This window comes from Rhinoderma darwinii, chromosome 5 (genome assembly GCF_050947455.1).
Source record: "Rhinoderma darwinii isolate aRhiDar2 chromosome 5, aRhiDar2.hap1, whole genome shotgun sequence".
NCBI classification, from domain to species: Eukaryota; Metazoa; Chordata; class Amphibia; order Anura; family Rhinodermatidae; genus Rhinoderma; species Rhinoderma darwinii.
Window position 1 is genome coordinate 59,054,017 of NC_134691.1, and position 19,091 is coordinate 59,073,107.

Here is a 19,091-nt window from a genome sequence, read left to right on the forward strand (position 1 = left end):
TGAGCCGTTTTTGGAGCCGTTTTTCATTGTCTCAATGTCTCATTGTCTCTAAAAAACGCATCAAAAAAACGCTTGATGCATAAAAAACGGCTGAAAATCAGAGGCTGTTTTCCCCTGAAAACAGCTCCGTATTTTACGGCTGTTTTTCGTTTGCCATGTGAACCTATTCTTATTATTTACCTTAGAGCGGCATTAATCCTAGGGCGTAGTTCGTAGGGGAAAAAGGGTTTAAATACATAAGGCTCTGTTCACATCTGCATCAAAGACTCCAAAACGACGTACACTGTGAGTCAATGGGTTCCATCGGGCGCCGTTGGCTTCCCTCATTTGACTGAGCCATTTACCTCGGTTTTTTGTTGTTTTGCTTCTGACGGAAAATCTTGATGCAGATGTGAACAGAGCCTTCATTTTTTTCCCTCAGGCTTGAGTTGCTTTTTGACGGTCATAATAGCGTAGCATTCTGCAGTATTATATTTAGTAAATTAAAACCGATGCCTGATGGAAACATAACTGATCCATTATAAGTCAACGGAAAAAAAATACGGATCCGTCATAACTGATCATGAAGGATCATGGCTCCTGTAAAAATGGAAATCATGACGCAAGTGTGAACAGAAGAGATTTAGTGCGTCTTTCTATGCAATTGTGTTTTCAACCACATATAAAAAATTAATAAAGTTGTGGGAAAAACATGCGTTTTTTCTGATGCGTACTTTATGTGATTTTTGTAACCGCACCTCAACCACTATGTGGGAATATACACTACCGTTCAAATGTTTGGGGTCACCCGGACAATTTTGTGTTTTCCATGAAAACTCACACTTATATTTATCAAATGAGTTGAAAAATGACTAGAAAATATAGTCAATACATTTACAAGGTTAGAAATAATGATTTTTATTTGAAATAATAATTTTCTCCTTCAAACTTTGCTTTCGTCAAAGAATGCTCCATTTGCAGCAATTACAGCATTGCAGACCTTTGGCATTCTAGCTGTTAATTTGCCGAGGTAATCGGGAGAAATTTCACCCCATGCTTCCAGAAGGCCCTCCCAGAAGTTGGATTGGCTTGATGGGCACTTCTTGCGTACTATACGGTCAAGCTGCTCCCACAACAGCTCTATGGGGTTGAGATCTGGTGACTGGCCACTCCATTACAGATAGAATACCAGCTGCCTGCTTCTTCCCTAAATAGTTCTTGCATAATTTGGAGGTGTGCTTTGGGTCATTGTCCTGTTGTAGGATGAAATTGGCTCCAATCAAGCGCTGTCCACAGGGTATGGCATGGCGTTGCAAAATGGAGTGATAACCTTCCTTATTCAAAATCCCTTTTACCTTGAACAAATCTCCCACTTTACCAGCACCAAAGCAACCCCAAACCATCACATTACCTCCACCATGCTTGACAGATGGCGTCAGGCACTCTTCCAGCATCTTTTCAGTTGTTCTGCATCTCACAAATGTTCTTCTGTGTGATCCAAACACCTCAAACTTCGATTCGTCTGTCCATAACACTTTTTTCTAATCTTCCCCTGTCCAATCTCTGTGTGCTTTTGCCCATATTAATCTTTTCCTTTTATTAGCCAGTCTCAGATATGGCTTTTTCTTTGCCACTCTGCCCTGAAGGCCAGCATCCCGGAGTCGCCTCTTCACTGTAGACGTTGACACTGGCGTTTTGCAGGTACTATTTAATGAAGCTGCCAGTTGAGGACCTGTGAGCCGTCTATTTCTCAAACTAGAGACTCTAATGTACTTGTCTTGTTGCTCAGTTGTGCAGCGGGGCCTCCCACTTCTCTTTCTACTCTGGTTAGAGCCTGTTTGTGCTGTACTCTGAAGAGAGTAGTACACACCGTTTTAGGAAATCTTCAGTTTCTTGCCAATTTCTCGCATGGAATAGCCTTCATGTCTAAGAACAAGAATAGACAGTCAAGTTTCACATGAAAGCTCTCTTTTTCTAGCCATTTTAAGATTTTAATCGAACCCACAAATGTAATGCTCCAGATTCTCGACTAGCTCAAAGGAAGGTCAGTTTTATAGCTCCTCTAAACAGCAAAACTGTTTACAGCGGTGCTAACATAATTGCACAAGGGGTTTCAAGTATTTTCTAATCATCCATTAGCCTTCTAACACAGTTAGCAAACACAATGTACCTGTAATGACGGGGGTGGGGAGACAGACAAGTGAGCCCTAATCTACCCGCCACTCAGTCCCTGTCTACTTGCAACGACCCGCCCTAGGCGACGGGGTACAACTGGGCGACGGTCTCTACGCTCAATAAGTGCACGACAGGCAAACAGACAAGGGTACACAGAGCTAGGGGGAGAAAGGGGCAGTTGCCCACGGCAACACCGTGAGCAACAAGAGAAGTGAACAAGCCGAGTCAAACCAGGAGAGTACGAGGTGCCAAACGCAGAGCAGGAGAGTAGTGAACAAGCCAAGTCAAACCAGGAGTGTACGAGGTACCAAACGCAGAGCAGGAGAGTAGTCAGCAAGCCGGGGTCAATATGAAGCAAGGACAATAGTACAAGAAGCTGCAGTAGGGCCAGGAAACCAAACGAGAAGAAATCACAAGCAAGGAGGAACAGGAAAGGCAGGTATAAATAGACAGAGGGCGGGAGCTAGCTCTGTCTGGCCAGGCTGTGATAGGTTCTCCCACTCCTAAGCCTGCCACCCTGAGTGGTGTAAGATGGAGTCAGTCTCACAGACATAGAGGCAGGTGCAGACTGATTATCTATGGGCGTTAACACCGAAGCTGTGCCTGGCAGATCCTTTACAGTACCCCCCCTTTTATGAGGGGCCAACGGACCCTTTCTAAGTGGACCTGGTTTACTGGGGAAACGAAGGTGAAACCTCCTGACCAATATCCCAGCGTGAACATCCCCAGCGGGTACCCAAGTCCTCTCCTCAGGCCCGTATCCTCTCCAATGGACCAGGTACTGGAGGGAGCCTTGGACCATCCTGCTCTCCACAATCTTGGCCACCTCGAATTCTGCCCCCTCAGGGGTGAGAACAGGGACCGGAGGTTTCCTCGAGGGAGCCAAGGACGGGGAGCAGCGTTTAAGGAGGGAGGCATGAAACACGTCGTGTACTCGAAAAGATGGGGGCAACTCCAGTCGGAAGGAGACAGGATTGAGGACCTTGTACGGCCCTTTAAACCGGGGAGCAAACTTCTTGGACGGGACCTTAAGGCGCAAATTTTTAGACGATAGCCACACCAGATCCCGGACCATAAACAAGGGGTTAGCAGAACGTTTTCTATCTGCCTGAGTTTTTTGTATGCTCTGTGACGCCTCTAGGTTCTTCTGAACCTGAGCCCAGACTGTGCACAGTTCCCGATGAACGACCTCTACCTCGGGATTGTTGGAACTACCAGGTGAAACGGAAGAGAACCGTGGATTAAACCCAAAATTACAGAAAAAGGGGGAGACCCCTGACGAGTTACTGACCCGGTTATTAAGGGAAAATTCGGTGAGGGGAATGAATGAGACCCAATCATATTGACAGTCAGAGATAAAACACCTTAAATATTGTTCTAGAGACTGATTAGTCCTCTCGGTTTGGCCATTAGTTTTAGGATGGAAGGCAGATGAGAAGGACAGATCAATCTCCAACTTTTTACAGAAGGCTCTCCAAAACAATGAAACAAATTGTACCCCTCTATCAGAAACAATATTGACAGGGACCCCATGGAGACGCAGGATGTGTTTGACAAACAAGGTAGCTAACGTCTTAGCGTTGGGTAGTTTCTTGAGGGGCACAAAATGGCACATCTTACTGAAGCGGTCTACTACAACCCACACCACCGACTTGCCTTGAGATGGAGGCAAATCGGTGATAAAATCCATGGAGATATGGGTCCAAGGTCTCTGGGGAATGGGAAAAGAACATAGTAAGCCCGCTGGTCGGGACCTGGGAGTCTTGGACTTAGCACAAACTTCACAAGCGGCGACGTAGGCCTTAACGTCTTTAGGCAACCCAGGCCACCAATAGTTTCTGGCAATGAGGTGCTTGGTACCCAGGATGCCCAGATAGTGCAGAGTCATGATTTTCCCTAAGTACCCTTAGCCGGAATTGCAGGGGAACAAACAGCTTGTTCTCAGGAAGGCTCCTGGGAGCTGAACCTTGATCAGCCGCAATTTCAGAGACTAAATCAGAATCAATAGCGGAAATGATTATACCTGGAGGCAAAATACAAGCAGGATCTTCCTCCGAAGGAGGGCTGGCCATGAAGCTACGTGACAGTGCATCAGCCTTAGGGTATGTTCACACGTAGTCAACCAAAACGTCTGAAAATCCAGAGCTGTTTTCAAGGGAAAACAGACCCTGCTTTTCAGACGTTTTTTACCAACTCGCATTTTTACCAACTCATTTTTTTACCAACTCGTTTTTGGAGCTGTTTTCATTGGAGTCTATGAGAAAACAGCTCCAAAAACGTCTGAAAGAAGTGTCCTGCACTTCTTTTGACGAGGCTGTATTTTTACGAGTCGTCGTTTGACAGCTGTCAAACGACGACGCGTAAATAACAGGTCGTCTGCACAGTACGTCGGCAAACCCATTCAAATGAATGGCCAGATGTTTGCCGACGTATTGCAGCCCTATTTTCAGACGTAAAACGAGGCATAATACGCCTCGTATACGTCTGAAATTTGGCCGTGTGAACATACCCTTAACATTTTTAGACCCAGCCCTATAGGTAACCACAAAGTTGAATCTGGTAAAAAATAACGCCCAACGAGCTTGTCTCGGGTTTAGCCTCCGGGCAGATTCTAGGAAAACCAGATTCTTGTGGTCAGTAAGGACCGTTACCTGGTGCCTAGCCCCCTCCAGGAAGTGGCGCCACTCTTCAAATGCCCATTTAATGGCTAAGAGTTCGCGGTTGCCAATATCATAGTTACTCTCAGTGGGTGAAAACTTCCTGGAGAAGTAGGCACAGGGACGGAGATGGGTGAGGGACCTGGTACCCTGGGACAAGACAGCCCCCACTCCCACCTCGGACGCGTCAACCTCCACGATAAATGGCTCCATTTGGTTGGGCTGAACCAGCACCGGGGCCGAGATAAAGCACTTCTTAAGGACCTCAAAAGCCTGGAGAGCCTCAGGAGGCCAGTGGAGGAGATCAGCACCTTTGCAAGTGAGATCCGTAAGAGGCTTAGCGATGACCGAGAAGTTAGCAATAAACCTCCTGTAATAATTAGCGAACCCCAGGAAGCACTGTAACGCCTTCAGGGAGGCAGGTTGGACCCATTCCGCCACAGCCTGGACCTTGGCAGGGTCCATGCGGAATTCATGAGGAGTGAGGATTTGGCCCAAAAATGGTATCTCCTGCACCCCAAACACACATTTTTCGGTCTTCGCAAACAGTTTGTTTTCTCGAAGGACCTGGAGCACCTTCCTGACATGCTCAATGTGGGAGGACCAGTCCTTGGAAAACACAAGTATGTCATCAAGGTACACTACAAGAAATACCCCCAGGTAGTCTCTTAAAATCTCATTTATGAAATTCTGGAAGAACCCGGGAGCATTACACAACCCAAAGGGCATGACGAGGTATTCGAAATGACCTTCGGGCGTGTTAAACGCAGTCTTCCACTCATCCCCCTCTTTGATGCGGATAAGGTTATAAGCCCCCCGTAGATCAAACTTAGAGAACCATTGGGCCCCCTGAACCTGATTAAAGAGATCAGGAATCAGAGGAAGGGGATACTGGTTCCTTACAGTGACCTTATTCAAGCTTCGGTAGTCAATGCATGGCCTAAGACCACCATCCTTCTTCCCTACGAAGAAGAAGCCAGCACCTACAGGAGAAGTAGAGGGGCGAATGTAACCCTTGGCCAGGCATTCCTGGATATACTCTCTCATGGCTTCACGTTCGGGACAAGAGAGATTAAATATCCTACCCTTAGGGAGCTTAGCTCCTGGTACCAAATTGATTGCGCAATCGTATTCTCTATGAGGAGGTAACACGTCGGAGGCCTCCTTAGAGAAAACATCGGCGAAGTCCTGAACAAACTCAGGTAGAGTGTTCACCTCCTCAGGGGGAGAAATAGAATTAACAGAAAAACATGACGTCAAGCATTCATTACCCCACTTGGTAAGGTCCCCAGAATTCCAGTCAAACGTGGGATTATGCAACTGCAACCAGGGAAGGCCTAAAACCAAATCGGACGATAATCCCTGCATTAACAGTACAGAGCACTGCTCCAAATGCATGGAGCCAACAAGGAGTTCAAAAACAGGGGTATGCTGTGTAAAATAACCATTAGCAAGAGGAGTGGAGTCGATACCCACTACCGGGACAGGTTTAGGCAAATCAATCAAAGGCATAGCTAGAGACATAGCAAATTCCACAGACATGATATTAGCAGAAGACCCTGAATCCACGAAGGCACTGCCGGTAGCAGACCTACCACCAAAAGAGACCTGAAAGGGAAGCAAGATTTTATTACGTTTCATATTTACGGGAAATACCTGTGCGCCCAAGTGACCTCCCCGATGATCACTTAGGCGCAGAAGTTCTCTGGCTGCATTCTTACGCTTAGGACAGTAGTTCACTTGATGCTTGTCATCCCCACAGTAGAAGCAGAGACCATTCTTCCTGCGGAAATCTCTACGTTGTTGGGGGACACGGAGGCCCCGAGTTGCATAGGTACCTCCGAGTCTTCCGGGGAGGAACGAAGCAACGGAACCTCGGGAGGCATCATGGGGGAGTCAGAGGAGAAAACATCAAGACGTTCAAGTCGTCGTTCCCTGAGACGTCGGTCAAGTCGTACCGCTAAAGCCATAACCTGGTCTAGGGAGTCAGAAGAGGGATAACTAACTAGCAGGTCTTTCAGGGCGTTCGACAGACCCAACCTAAACTGGCACCTTAAGGCAGGGTCATTCCACCGAGAAGCTACACACCACTTCCTAAAGTCAGAGCAATACTCCTCAACAGGTCTCTTACCCTGACGTAAGGTCACCAGCTGACTCTCGGCAAAAGCAGTCTTGTCAGTCTCGTCATAGATGAGTCCGAGAGCAGAAAAGAAAAGATCAACGGAGGAAAGTTCAGGGGCGTCAGGAGCCAAGGAGAAGGCCCATTCTTGGGGCCCTTCCTGGAGCCGGGACATAATTATACCCACCCGCTGGCTCTCAGAACCTGAGGAGTGGGGCTTTAAGCGAAAATAGAGCCTACAACTCTCCCGAAAGGAGAGAAAAGTCTTCCGGTCCCCTGAGAACCGGTCGGGCAACTTGAGGTGGGGTTCAAGAGGTGAGGAGGACTACCATGGTAGCATCAGGCTGGTTGACCCTCTGAGCCAGGGCCTGGACCTGTAGGGAGAGACCCTGCATTTGCTGAGCCAGTGTCTCAAGGGGGTCCATAGTGGTGTCAGGGACCAGGGTAGACTAGGTATGGGCTTGTGATTATGTAATGACGGGGGTGGGGAGAAAGACAAGTGAGCCCTAATCTACCCGCCACTCAGTCCCTGCCTACTTGCAACGACCCGCCCTAGGCAACTGGGCGACGGTCCCTACGCTCAATAAGTGCACGACAGACAAACAGACAAGGGTACACAGAGCTAGGGGGAGAAAGGGGCAGTTGCCCACGGCAACACCGTGAGCAACAAGAGAAGTGAACAAGCCGAGTCAAACCAGGAGAGTACGAGGTGCCAAACGCAGAGCAGGAGAGTAGTCAGTAAGCCGGGGTCAATATGAAGCAAGGACAATAGTACAAGAAGCTGCAGTAGGGCCAGGAAACCAAACGAGAAGAAATCACAAGCAAGGAGGAACAGGAAAGGCAGGTATAAATAGACAGAGGGCGGGAGCTAGCTCCGTCTGGCCAGGCTGTGATAGGTTCTCCCACTCCTAAGCCTGCCACCCTGAGTGGTGGAAGATGGAGTCAGTCTCACAGACATAGAAGCAGGTGCAGACTGATTATCTATGGGCGTTAACCCCGAAGCTGTGCCTGACAGATCCTTTACAGTACCATTAGAACACTGGAGTGATGGTTGCTGCAAATGGGCCTCTATACACCTATGTAGATATTGCATTAAAAACCAAACGTTTGCAGCTAGAATAGTCATTTAGCACATTAACAATGTATAGAGTGTATTTCTGATTAATTTAATGTGAGGCTGGGTTCTCACAACCTATTTTCAGACGTAAACGAGGCGTATTATGCCTCGTTTTACGTCTGAAAATAAGGCTACAATACGTCTGCAAACATCTGCCCATTCATTTGAATGGGTTTGCCGACGTACTGTGCAGACAACCTGTCATTTACGCGTCGTCGTTTGACAGCTGTCAAACGACGACGCGTAAAAATACAGCATCGTCAAAAGTGCAGGACACTTCTTTCAGACGTAATTTGAGCCGTTCTTCATTGAACTCAATGAAGCACAGCTCAAAATTTACGGCTGTCAGAGAAGCCTCGCAAAATGCGAGGAGGAGCATTTACGTCTGAAACGAGGCAGCTATTTTCTCCTGAAAACAGTCTGTCATTTCAGACGTAAAAGCCAGTTACCGTGTGCACATACCCTTATCTTCATTGAAAAAAACTGTGCTTTTCTTGCAAAAATAAGGAAATTTTTAAGTGACCCTAAACTTTTGAACGGTAGTGTACCTTAATGATGAAAATATGTAACCATGTCTGCCTGCCACTGGATATCTAAATAAAGTATCACATTATATTGCCACACAGTGCTTGATTTTCATTTCTTTTTCCATTGTCCTGTGTCCAAGTCCACTTTACAACAGACACTCTAGACATACAGCTCAGGCCATTCATCAAATTATTTTTATTAAAATAGACATTTGATATTGCTTCCAGTTTCATCTTTGTGGTCCTCAAGTTGCAACTTTGCAAAAAAAGATCTTTATGTTCTTAAAATAAAATAAATGTCTTCAATTGTTATGCAGTGTATATAGTATATGATACTTATATGCCCATTACATTACATTTCTAACTGGAGGATAAAAAAGTTACACGCAAAATATTACAAATTAGCAACACTATTGCCAATGGTAACCAAACTAAACTCTTCTGTTATTATCAACTTGAACTGAAATAATGTAAGCTGGAATCTGGTTAGTTACTATGGGCCCTGTGTATACAGTATCATTTTGTGTATTGAAAACCTCTCCCTAAAATGGCAGTGTCATGGAGTACTTAGCACTGGAAATACTTTCACAACATTAACCCCTAGGCACACCAGGACGCAACTGTACTTCCATGTGGCCAGTGTCTTAGCGCACAGGGACGTACAGTTACTGCGTGGTTCCCGGTGCACACTGTCGGCGACAGTGTGCACGGGGAACTGGGAGGCCAGCTGTCCCTGACAGCTGACACTCCACTGTATGCCGATCAGCGGCTTATTTTCACTGATTTCGGCAATTAACCCCTTGATTGCGGTGATCGATTGCAATCACCACATTCAGGGGTTTCCAGCTCATCGGCATACCTCACGATGAATTCGTGAGGTTTGCAGATGGCTAGCATGGCGATCGGAGGCCAAGTAATGGCCTCCGTGTATGCCATGTATGGAAGCCTATCAGGATCAGCCTCCTGATAGACTTCCTCTCAGAGTGACAGGACATCACTGCCGTTTGCAATGCACACTGTCGATGACAGTGTCTGTGACAGTGTCGACGACAGTGTGCATAGGGAACCGGGAGGTCAGCTGTCCCTGACAGCTGAAACTCCACTGTTGCCGATCAGCGGCTAATTGCCGCTGATTTCGGCAATTAACCCGTTACATGCGGGGCTCGATTGCAATCTCCGCATGTACAGGGTTTGTAGCACATCAGCAGACCCCATGCAATTGTGGGGTCTGCTGATGCTTGTGATGTCACCCGGGGGACAGACACAGCCTCCGGGTCTGCCATGTATGCAAGCCTATGAGGATCAGCCTCTGGCTGGTCCTCGTAGACTAACTGTCAGAGTGACCGTGACGTCACACTGACAGTTGGAATACGTTACACTACCTAGGTAGTGTAATGTATTCTAGCAGCGATCAAAGCTGCAGGTAAAAAAAAGAAAATGTAAAAAGTAAAGAAAAAAAAAAGTTATTAAAAATGTTTTACAAAAGTGTAAAAATAAAAGATTTTTTTTTTCCTATAAAAAACAGTACACATTTTTGGTATCACCGCGTTCATAACGACCCAATCTATAAAACTATAATGTTATTTTTACCGCACGGTGAACGCCGCAAAAAAAAGAAACAAATAACAATGCCAGAATCACAATTTTTTGGTCACCACCCCTCCTAAAATATAGAATAAAAAGTGATCAAAAAGTCGCATGTACCCCAAAATAGTACCAATAAAAACTACAACCCGTCCCGCAAAAAACAAGCCCTTACAACCGCTTTTTTGACTGAAAAATAAAAAAGTTACGGCTCTCAGAATACGGTGACACAGAAAATAAATAATTTTATAAAGAAGTGATTTTATTGTGCAAACGTTGCAAAACATAAAAAAATGATATACATATTATATCGCCGTTATCGTACTGACCCGCAGAATAAAGTAAAATTGTCATTTATAGCGCATTATGAACGCCGTAAGAAATAAAGAATTTAAAACGCCAAAATCACTGTTTTTGGCCACCAAAGCTCTAAATAAAATGTAATAAAAAGTGATCAAAAATTTGCATGTACCAAAAAATGGTACCAATAAAAACTACAGCTCGTCCTGCCAAAAATAAGCCCTCACACCGCTCAATTCATGGAAAAATAAAAACGTTATGGCGTTTGGAAAGCGGGGAGTGAAAAACTAAAATGGAAAAGCAAAAAATGATCAGTCCTGCAAAGGTTAATTAATTTCTATTAAAAAAATTAATTATTACCACATGTGGAGTATTTTCGTACTCGGTAGAGATTGCATTACAAATTTAGGGCGACTTTTTCTCCTTTATCCCTTGTGAAAATGAAAAAATGCAACATTTTAGTTGACATAAATGCTTATATTCATTTTCACGGCCTAATTCTACTAAATTCTGCAAAAGACCTGTGTGGTATAAATGCTTACTATACCCCTAGAAAAATTCCTTGAGGGGTGTAACTTCCCAAACGGGGTCACTTTTGGGGTGTTTCCACTGTTTTGTTCCCTCCAGGCTGTTGCAATCGCGACATGGCACTAAAAACCAATCCAGCAAAATCTGCGCTCCAAAATCCAAATGGCGCTCCCTCCCTTCTGAGCGCTGCCGTGGGTCCAAACAGCAGTTTATTACCACATATGGGGTATTTCTGTAATCGGGAGAAGATGCTTTACAAATGTTGGGGTGCATTTTCTTCTTTATTCCTTGTAAATATTAAAAATGTCTATGTTATTTCAGAAAAAAAGTAGATTTTCATTTTCACAGACTAACTCCAAAAAATATAGCAAAATACCTGTGGGGTCAAAGTGCTAACTATACCCCTAGATAAATACCTTGAGGGGTCTAGTTTCCAAAATGGGGTCACTTTTGGGAAGTTTCCACTGTTTTGGCACCACAAGACCTCTTCAAACTCGACATGGTGCCTAAAATATAATCTAAAAATAAGCAGGCCCCAAAATCCACTAGGTGCTCCTTTGCTTCTGAGGCCGGTGTTTCGGTCCATTAGGGCACTAGGACCACATGTGGGATATTCCTAAAAACTGCAGGACCTGGGCAATAAATATTGAGTTGTATTTCTCTGGTAAAACCTTCTGTGTTACACAATTTTTTTTATTACGAATGAATTCCGGCAAAAAAAATAGAAATTTGTAAATGTCCCCCCTACTTTGAAGATCCAAAATATACCTGATGCTTAAATGATCTCAAATAAACAGCAAGAGTACCAAAATATATCTTTATTATCCCAATAGGGAAAACATTACCCACAAAATACAAACATTTAAAACACAAATAGTTAAAAACACCCCGGATAGGAATGTCCACCGTATCCCATACAAATAGTCATACTATATAGCGATAAGGAAATGTATAATCCTAGTACAGATTCCCCCAGGAGATCAGAAATCTAGAATGATCAACTGGGTAGGCGTAAGAACCTCATATAACCCATATGTGGGAGTGCAGAGACAAATCTGTATCAAAAAGAGCTCTTAATTACCTGGGGTGGACATGATGAAAAAGAAGACCTCATCCGGGGAACACCTCGACGCGCGTTTCGCTTCCTTCGTCAGGAGGTGAAGTATGCTAGATGCTTCCTCCCTTAAGTACACCTCAAATGAGGTGATGTTAATCGGCGCACGACAGGTCACGCCCATCTCCATGTGCCAGACCATCCGCGTCAAATCCGGAAGTCGTACCTGGAAACCAGGACTCGTTCTCGGATCAGAAGACAACTTCCGATCTGACACATAGGAGACAGCGCGACCCGCATGCGCACCCATCACGTACCAAGTGAGTAAATCAAAAAGCATGCTTATGATAGAGGAAAAAGTGTCATTTTATAATATCGGTCCATGAAAAACCAGAACTTTAATATATCATTATGCTCTTAATGGTGTATGCCCTAATATGTCAATATCTGTGTGGACAAGGTACATAAATAAATATCACATCAATATCTAATCAATATCAAATCAAATGACTATACACATACACAGGTAATTAAGAGCTCTTTTTGATACAGATTTGTCTCTGCACTCCCACATATGGGTTATATGAGGTTCTTACGCCTACCCAGTTGATCATTCTAGATTTCTGATCTCCTGGGGGAATCTGTACTAGGATTATACATTTCCTTATCGCTATATAGTATGACTATTTCTATGGGATACGGTGGACATTCCTATCCGGGGTGTTTTTAACTATTTGTGTTTTAAATGTTTGTATTTTGTGGGTAATGTTTTCCCTATTGGGATAATAAAGATATATTTTGGTACTCTTGCTGTTTATTTGAGATCATTTAAGCATCAGGTATATTTTGGATCTTCGATTATTGATAATTATATCTGGTGGTATGATAGGTGCTTAAGATACATTTTTGTTGATAATATCGTATTTTGTATTTTTGAAGCAGATAAAAATCTATATATGGATTATAAATCACGCGACCGAACTTGGGTCACACAATTAGCTAATGTTTTTGATGGTAATGAATTACCCCATGAGGATACGAATACTGATGTAAAGGAGATAAAAGTGTCCCTGAAATACCTTTTGAAAAAGAGAACTCGAGTGTGGTGGAATAAAGCCTCCCTCGAGAACTATTTACAAAAGGATATTATCCCTCGAGGCCTAAGGGTCCAATTGTTCCCCTCCTTCCCGGTTGACAACACAACCTTTAGGAGCAAGTGGGAGGAGTCATGCAAGATTTGTTCGAGGAATTTCCTGGAACTTCTTATTGGATTAGATAAGAAGACCCTTGAGATCACTGAAGTGGAAATTGAGGAATTAAACGTTAAATTAAAGAAAGAGTTGAACGAAAAATCTCTTAAGGAATTTGAAAGTGAACTGGATAACGACTTTAAAAAGTGGGAGAGCGAGGTTCAAGCAGATAAGGCCAGAAAATTCAAACGAGATCTTGCAGACTTTCAGTCTAATAGTGCTTATAGATGGCAAAGGTCTGGGAGACCCATGTCCTCATCACGATCATCCTCTGCATCATCTACCAGAAGCAATGTAGGGGAACGTTTTTTAGACAAACGAATACCCATAATCAATCAAGAGGAACCGGATCGTTCTCGAATGCATACCCGAAATTATTACAAAAAGAAAAACTATGGCGGCATCAGGGAGAATCAAACGAAAATAAGGAAATATTGAAGGTAATTAATTTGTCTAGTATTGATCTCTCTGATGCACAGATTTCTGTTTTAAGCAGGGGCTTAACTTTTTCACCTTCAGCGAACTTTGACCTCTTTGAAGCGGTCAAAGATTTGCATCTTTTTGCCCGTAAACTTATACTAAAACGTTATTTTTCGAATCCGGACGAGTTTATACCATGTGATGATGCTGAAAGGGAGACCTTGGCAGCATTAGAGGAATTACGGGGGGAAAGCTGTGGAGATGAGGCTAGTACATCTAGATTTCCCCCATGTATCCGTAAGAAATCCACAACATTTCCATCCTTTTCCCTTTGTCCACAGGTTGACATCTTTGTTAGGTTGGTCACCGAGGATCTGAGAAAAATTTCCAACAACTTTAGTGATAACCTTAAACCCTGTGAGAGGATTGCTCTAAGGGAATTGAAACAAATGAAAGATGTTATATTCAAGCCGGCGGATAAGGGTGGAAATGTCGTGGTCTGGCCATGTGATATGTATGAGAAAGAGGCTGGGAGACAACTCGGTGACCAAGATACTTATAGGGTTTTGGAACGAAGCCCAATGGCCTTTTTCAGTGCGGAACTTGATACCATTTTGCGGAGAGCAGTGGATAGTGGCATTATCACACGGGAGGTTCATGAGAGTCTAGTAGTCAGAGAGCCTAGAGTACCAACTCTTTACCTTTTGCCTAAGGTGCATAAAAATGTCAAATACCCTCCTGGCAGACCGATTATTTCGGGAATTGGTGGGATTTGTGAGATGACGTGCAGATTCATTGATTTCTATCTGAGACCTCATGTGGAAACTCTTCCATCATATATACGTGATTCAACTGACATTCTTGTATCCCTTGAAGGTCTCAGATTGGAATCGGACATGTATCTGGTCACTAGTGATGTGGAATCCCTGTACACATCGATACACCATGATCATGGTCTACGTGCGTGCAGGTTTTTTCTACAGACAGGAAATTTGGTATGTGAAATGGTTGAGTTCATCCTGGAACTATTAGACTATGTGTTGAGACATAATTTTTTCATCTTTAAAGATAAGTATTATCTACAAAATCGAGGCACCGTGATGGGGGCAACTTGCGCCCCATCCTATGCAAATCTATTTATGGGATTTTGGGAAAGATCTGTGATAACTAATGGTGATTACTGTGGTGAGAGGCAGGTTTTGTCTTGGAGGCGTTTTATTGATGATGTCTTGTTTATTTGGCAGGGTACTGAGGATGAGCTCAACCTATTTCTTAATCATCTGAATATTAATGAAATGGGTATTAAATTGACAAGCAAGTACAGTAAAACTGATATTGATTTCCTGGACCTAAAGATAAAGGTGGAGGCTGATGGTAAGCTTAACACCGATATTTTTAGAAAAACCACTTCTGTGAATTCCTATTTAACGGCTGACTCCTCCCACCCTAGACACATCATTAGGGCCATCCCAAGAGGGCAATTCCTCCGAGCTAGAAGGATTTGCTCTACTGAGGATGTGTTTGAGCATCGATCCAAGGATCTGATGAACAGGTTTCTTAATAGAGGATATGAAAAATCGGAAGTAAAACGCGAATATGAATACGCCAAAACCAAGACCAGAACCGATCTACTCAAACCCCAGTTGAAGGGAAGAAAAGGGCCGGATAATGCGGTAAGATACATATCGGGATACAATAAACAATGGAACATCATGCGAGGGATCTTTGACAAGCATTGGTCTATCCTAAAAACAGACAAACGTCTATCCAGAATCATTACCCCTTTTCCATCTATGACACCACGTCGGAGTCCTAATCTCCGTGATATTTTAGTTAGGAGTCATTACGTTCCTTCCATATCCAATAAATACTTGTTTGAATCTAGAGGGCCTAGGTGGGGTAACGTGTCATGCGGAAAATGTGGAGCGTGTCACGTAATGGAGAGAATTGACTCATTCTCTGGCTCAGATTGCACCAAAATATACAAAATTGTGCATTTTGTAAACTGCAACACCAGGAACGTCATCTACCATGCTTGTTGTCCTTGCAATAAGATCTATATTGGGATGACCTCAAGGCAGTTGAAAATGCGTGTAATGGAACACATCAGGGATATCAAAGGTATTCAGCATAAACAAATTGGAGATGATGACGTTCGTTTTGGTGACAGGAGTAAGCCTCTTGCAAGGCATTTTAAGGAGTTTCATGGGAGTAACTGGAGACTGCTGAAAATAAAGGGAATTGACCGTATTTATGCTGGTAATCGTGGGGGGGACATGGTTAAAAACCTTCTTAGAAAGGAAATGAAATGGATTGTTACTCTAGACACACTGTCCCCAAGGGGCTTGAATGAAACACAAAGTTTTGCATCCTTTTTGTGATTATTCTGTATTAGGACTTACGCTGTTTTTATTTGTTATTTGTTGCTAGTGTCGGATTATCGGATTTTTGAAAAGGAGAACATATTGAAGATTTTGAAGTACTTGGATCGGTGTTTATGTCTATATATGCTGTATGATGATACATTTTTGAATAATATACATGGTGTTCTATATCTTATACGTGTGTATTTCGCAGGATAGGGATGATATGAGTTATTGATGTAATGATATATATATGCATGTATGTATTGACTTTCATTCTCATCTTGGTGTATAATATAATATGGATATTTTAGGATATATATACGCAGGTGCACTGTTAACCTCTGATGTATTGGGTTGATGCATATATTTATTATTTAATTTTTCTGTCATCTTGTCTATATGTGCTGGATTCTGTTCGTTTTGTCTAAATCTACTCGTATTTGGAATAATTTGGGTGTATACATGGAGAGTTCATATGTGGAGTGTGTATATATTGCGGGTCAATTTATATTGATATTTTGTACTAATTCGATTATTTATGTACTAGTTTGTACTCTGAACCTCACTGCATAGATGATATATTGATATATTGTTTATACTTTCTATAGTTATGGGCTATTGTCACTATTATCTTTGATTCCTGGATGCTCATCTGGATCGGAGCTCGCAATTCCTGTTTTCAGGTTGGGGTTCCGATCAGGTTGGGCTTTCATGTATCCATTAACGTATTGTTGCACTTTATATTTTTTATATTAATGTTCAGGGTTTTGGTCTTAGGGCCTCTTATGTAAAGATATATATAATATTATTAGATTGTTTTTGGGGGGATTATTTTCTTATTTTTAGTATAACTATAACTATATGTATATATTTTTTATATTTATATTTATTTATTATTTTTATTGTTTTGGTAATGGTTTGATGTATATATGAATTCCTTGCATGTATACCTTTAAGTTTGAGATAGTACTGTAATATGTGTATAGTCATTTGATTTGATATTGATTAGATATTGATGTGATATTTATTTATGTACCTTGTCCACACAGATATTGACATATTAGGGCATACACCATTAAGAGCATAATGATATATTAAAGTTCTGGTTTTTCATGGACCGATATTATAAAATGACACTTTTTCCTCTATCATAAGTATGCTTTTTGATTTACTCACTTGGTACGTGATGGGTGCGCATGCGGGTCGCGCTGTCTCCTATGTGTCAGATCGGAAGTTGTCTTCTGATCCGAGAACGAGTCCTGGTTTCCAGGTACGACTTCCGGATTTGACGCGGATGGTCTGGCACATGGAGATGGGCGTGACCTGTCGTGCGCCGATTAACATCACCTCATTTGAGGTGTACTTAAGGGAGGAAGCATCTAGCATACTTCACCTCCTGACGAAGGAAGCGAAACGCGCGTCGAGGTGTTCCCCGGATGAGGTCTTCTTTTTCATCATGTCCACCCCAGGTAATTAAGAGCTCTTTTTGATACAGATTTGTCTCTGCACTCCCACATATGGGTTATATGAGGTTCTTACGCCTACCCAGTTGATCATTCTAGATTTCTGATCTCCTGGGGGAATCTGTACTAGGATTATACATTTCCTTATCGCTATATAGTATGACTATTTCTATGGGATACGGTGGACATTCCTATCCGGGGTGTTTTTAACTATTTGTGTTTTAAATGTTTGTATTTTGTGGGTAATGTTTTCCCTATTGGGATAATAAAGATATATTTTGGTACTCTTGCTGTTTATTTGAGATCATTTAAGCATCAGGTATATTTTGGATCTTCGATTATTGATAATTATATCTGGTGGTATGAGATACATTTTTGTTGATAGTCCCCCCTACTTTGCTTTATTTCGTGTGAAATGCCTAAAGGGTTAAGAAACTTTCTGAATGCTGTTTTGAATACTTTGAGGGGTGCAGTTTTTAAAATGGGGTGATTTATTGGGAGATTCTAATATATAAGGCCCTCAAAACCACTTCAGAACTGAACTGGTCCCTGTAAAAATAGCCTTTTGAATTTTTCTTGTAAATGTGAGAAATTGCTGCTAAAGTTCTAAGCCTTTTAACTTCCTAGAAAAATAAAAAGATGTTCAAAAAACTATGCAAATATAAAATACACATATGGGAAATGGTAACTAGTGACTATTTTGTGTGGTATTACTATCTGTTTTACAAGTAGATAAATTTAAATTTAGAAAAATGCAAATTTTTGCAACTTTTCTCAAAATGTTAGTGTTTTTCACGAATAAATATTGAATTTATCGACCAAATTTTTCAACTATCATAAATTAAAATATGTCACGAGAAAACATTCTCAGAATCGCTTGGATAGGTAAAAGCATTCCGGAGTTATTACCACATAAAGTAACACATGTCAGAATTGAAAAAATCGGCTGTTCCACAAGGCCAAAACAGGCTGCGTCCTAAAGGGGTTAAGGTATGAGTTCTTTATTAATGTGTTTTGTATACAGAATATTATTTCTGCATGTCGTCTTCTGCACATTAAGGCTATGTTTCCATGACTGATTTTTTCTGTGGAAAAATTTTACGTGGATTTACCTGAGATTTCGCAGGAGAAATCTGAGGCTGACTCTCAGAGTTGTTCCACGATTTTGTACAACAACCAGCAGCATTTCTGCTGGAGATAATCTGTGTGTGGCTACCCGATGCTGTTTTCGCTGCAGAATACGCTGTGAAAATTGCATAAAAAAGTGGCATGTTTTTTTTTTTCAGGGAGGCGGATTGTAATTCCGGCCACTGAAATATCCGCCCTGTATGAACAACGGGGCAGTTTCCCATTGAAGACAAATTGTTACAATAGTTTTTCATGCAGATTCCAATGTTGAAAACGCAGTGGAGATAAATAAATGTTTACATTGCTCTGTGGCAAGATCCATTATCGTCCTGAAATTTGACTTTAAGGGTTATCTGGGAATTTTTAAGTCTTGCACGGGGGTACCCACCCTTTGAAGTGCCCCAGCTCCAGCGCCTATACCCCT